Below are 4,471 nucleotides of genomic sequence, written 5' to 3'. Positions count from 1 at the left end.
CTGCCAAAAAATAAAAAAAAATTAAAAAAAAAAAAGAATCTGACTTAAATTTTGACTTATGAAAATAGAATAGTCTATAAGCCATCTCCCTCAAAAGGGGAAGGGCAGCTTAGTGGTGGAATGTGGCAGCTCAGTTGTCTCAAGAGGGTACCGGCTCCTCAGTAAGTATCCTGCTCAGGCAGTGTGTATGACACCAAGGCAGACGCAGAGCAGGCTGGCTCCTTCAGAAGTCAGGCAGGCCAGGTAGTGGGAAGAGAAGAGCAAAGCTCTCTGTTTCCTCCCAGAGAGCCCACACAGCCTCCTGATGCTTCTCATCCCCTGCCAACTTCTCCTTGAACTCCTTCACTGTGGGCCTTGAGCCCATATTGTTTTGAATCTGTAGAGTCAGCTCTATACCTTTTTGGATAAAGTATGCTACTTTTGGGAAATCTTTTTCCAAAACTCTCCAGGTCGTTGGTGCTGGGGTCCTCAGTCACAGTCCACTGGGCCTCAGTGTGCTTCTGTTACCTGCACAAATTTTCTTATTGTAGGCAATAGAACAGGCTTCAAGAACCTTCTTGGCCATTCCACCGTCTGTGCCCTTGGAATGTAGATCCATGAGGACGGTTATCAGAGTTACCTGTGACAATTTCACAACCCAGCTCTGTAAGGGCCTCAGCCAGAGCTCTGCAGTTGGCCACCACCTGCAGCTGATAGATTTTGAATTCTGTAGTCATGGCTTGCTTCTGGGCCACAGCAATTCCAGCAATAGCAAGGTTGTGGGACTTCCCCGGAGGCCTGTAAGCACAGCAGAAGTGATGAGCGACTCCACGTTGTACAGAATCTCCTCGCCAGCCTTGGGATCCACGCTGTGCACTCTTTTCTGTAGAAGATCCTGCCAGCACCGCAGCCTCTCAGGGTCTTGTGGGGTGTGGTGGTCACCACATGGCAGTACTCAAAAGGGGAGGGCACCACGCCAGCTGCCACCAGCAGTATCTCCACTTTCTCTCTCTTGTCTAATTGCTCTGGCTAACTTTCTTGATTGCTCTTCTCTCTTGCTGGAACAAATACCTGACACCCAAAATGAAGGAAGGAAAGGTTTACTTAGCTTGATGACAGACTTGGGATGATTTGTATTATGGCTTAGCTCAAAGTTTGCCTGAATTTTCACATGTCCGGAGACTTTGCCTGAGACTGAGATTAATCTTAGAGGACTGATTAATCTGGTAAAAGATATGTCAAAGCAGCTGAATATTGAGCTATCCAGAATTTTTGTATCTTCTTGATTCCACTTTGGTAGTAATTAATATGTACCTAGGAATCTGTCTCTTTCCTCTATGTTTTCCAGAGTAAAGATTTGAGAAATAGTTATGTATCTTCTTAATTTACATAGATTCTGTAGTGATTACCCACTTTTCATTCCTTATTGAATGAATTTCAATTTTTTCTTTTCTTTTTTTGATAATATTGGCTAGAGATTTATCAATTTTATTTATTCTTTCAAAGAATCAACTCTTAGATTCATTCATCCTTTGTATTATGCTACGTTCTCACCAGTGGTGGTGAAGAATGAATTTGAAGGTGCTAAGGGAATTCCATGAAGTCAAAAAACCAAGACATGGAATGTCCCTTAAAGAAGGCTGAAAACATGAGGAGATTCAGCCCAAGACAGGCCATGTGGGCTGCAACTGGCACAGCTGTCGTGAAAAGGTCCACTGAGACTACTCTAGTCACTTATCACCATGACGTGCCCCAATGCTGGATGCAGGGCTATAAAAATTCATGATTTATGAGCTAGGTGGGCACTTCTTATTGGTCAAATGCTTTGCTGTCTCATTTTCTCAAAATTCTAATGATCATTGGGTATTTTTGCATACACACAAATATAAATTTATAATTTTATTAATATATTTCATTAAAATCATTATATTAATTATGCAGAGTTCCTACATGTGCACAACTTACTTTTTACTTATTCATTTATTTACAAATAAAACATGGCCTTGATTCTCAGGGGGAGACACTGACAGTTATTGGGACTTTTGACATTATGGGGAGGACAGAATTTTATATTATTTTAGATGAAGAATGAACATGTGAGTATCTTTCCTTTATGTGTGGACTAGAGTTTTCATGGGGCTTTGATGTAAACTGGCAAGGCATTAAATGAGACAGCTGAGTAGAAAGATGAAAATTGTTTGCCAGATTTTTCTGAGGTGTTTGGATAAAGCACACTTCTCAGAGTTCTCGTGAGGAGATGGAGTCTGGGTCTTTCATGGTGTTTCTGATCAGGTCTGGCTTCCTAGTTGGTTCTTTTCTCAGTCCTACTGCCATAAAACCATGAAGTGACCAACTCTGATCCACCACACACTTGTTTTCCTGAAGATTTTTATTTTAGAAAAATGTCTGTTGTGAGATAGTGCATGTGAGTAATCACAGAATTGTTCTGAATTATATGTGAGACATTGTTGTGGTTGTGTAACTCAGCCCGACTCTCAAGCCTTAAATGGGAAAATCCCAGATATTCTATGAGATAAAATGGAGCAGTGCCCGCCTCTATCTCTATATTTTACTCAGGGCAACAGATGAGGAGTGCAGGACACATAAATGTTTCAGATTATCATTTGTGTAATCGCCCCTGTGATCTTGTTTCCTTGTACCCTAATAACACAGAGAAAATGTTAGATCCTCTGTTATGTCATTCTATGGGATGTATATACATTTCTGATGTTGGTAGGAAGTGCTTGTTAGATGAGATTGCTGTGTGGAAGAAATTCTGAAAGAATAATACTAGAAAACGTGAATAGGTACCTGCATGACCAGTTGTCCAAAGGAATGACTGCGAGGCACATTGAATATTACTAAAGTATACTCAGATTTCATTAATTCTATCAGTTAAATGCTCAAAATAATACTTTGTACACAAGTTGTGGTGATTGTAGTTTTTGAAATTTAATACACCTTTGCAAAAAAAATCCCTGTGTCATATTTCTAGACAATCTACTACCATACATAAATAGGCACCATTTTTGATTGATCATTATTTTGTTAATGTTTTCAAAGTTTTACTTGTAGCATGATTTTTATTTCTTCTTTATTGGCTACATTTTTTCAAAAGCCTTTTAAGTAAAATCTATTTAAATTTCATTGCAATCACTTCTCAGGTAGGAATTCTTGGTGTTGATGATAAATTAATAATCATATTAAACTTTGCATGCATGACCCAGAGTGTCTGGTCCAGAGTGAATGATCACATTTTCCAAATATGCTGCTGTATAAGCAAAGATTTTGTCATTTCTTGACAATACATCACTTCCTCAGCCTAATATTACTCTATTTATCAGGAGTAGCTAGCCACCTACAGCTATTAAAGTCCCATCCATGGGGGCCGGGGAGATGGCTCAGTAGAATAAGTGCTTCCCCGGCAAGCACAAGGGCCTGAGTTCATTTCCCGGTTCCGCAAAAAAAAAAAAAAAAAAAAAGTCCCATCCATTCCCTCATAGTCTCATTTAAGCCAACAATTTTGGTTACACTATTAGTACTGAACCCTTACTGGATATCTAGAAGTTCTGGCAAGTGACGTTTTTCCTTTCTCATTAACTTTATTTAAAATCAATAATTATATAGCATATTAAAATTGTAGACAAATAATGAAATGTGAACAATATAAGATGTAGACAGTGAATTTTAGAGAAATATTTCTGAAATGAATACATAACATGAGATTAAGAATAGATTGCACATTGTAAATAATTTACAAACTTAAATGAATATAATAATAGAAAATGTCCAAGATAAAAATGAAGAAGAAAGACTTTAGAGATTCAGTCATATACTAGTTCACTCTGTGCCAAAATCAAGAAACTTATATTCATATAATTATAATTCTCAAAGTAGAAAGGGATTGGCAATAAATATTTAAAGATTGAAAATTTCTGAATTTAGCTGAAGTTATAGCACTACATTTCCAAGAAAAATGAACCTTTTTCACAAGAAATTTGAATAAAATCATACCAAGATACACAAAAATGAAATTGTCTAAAACTAATTGTAAAGAAAAAATCATTAAAGCACATGCATAAAAAATATTAGCTATGAAAGAACAAAATTGAATAGCATCTTATTCTACATTAGAAAAAAAAGAACAAGTGTATAAGAAACTAGACTAATTAATTCAAAGGACTGAAAGAAAAAAAAAGATCTATCCTCATTGAATTTTATGCTTAGCAAACATACTTTTGAAAACTAAAAGTAAAATATTTTCCAGTTATACAAACTTGAAATACTGTAATACCTCCATATATAACAGATGGAAAATAACAAAGAGCATAATCCAGAAGGCAAGAGAAATTGCTCTGTGGTCCTGAATAAAGAATAAAGAGCTCTCAAAATGGTAATTATGCAGGAATATATAAAATATATTAGATGAACCCATTTGAAGGGTCATTGGAGATTTCTACAAAATAGTATCAATCTTATGTTGGGATATATA

The 4,471-nt window shown here is 36.8% G+C and overlaps 1 pseudogene; it reads right to left on the bottom strand.

The window, feature by feature from the left end:
- Positions 1 to 223: 223 nt before the first annotated feature.
- Positions 224 to 4,471, bottom strand: part of LOC101565571 — a 15,236-nt pseudogene continuing 10,988 nt past the window's right edge.

The sequence above is a fragment of the Octodon degus genome, unplaced genomic scaffold (genome assembly GCF_000260255.1).
Source record: "Octodon degus isolate 3935 unplaced genomic scaffold, OctDeg1.0 scaffold00155, whole genome shotgun sequence".
Lineage (NCBI taxonomy): Eukaryota > Metazoa > Chordata > Mammalia > Rodentia > Octodontidae > Octodon > Octodon degus.
Note: the sequence above shows the minus strand (reverse complement) of the source record. Positions and strands in the feature narration are given on the sequence as shown.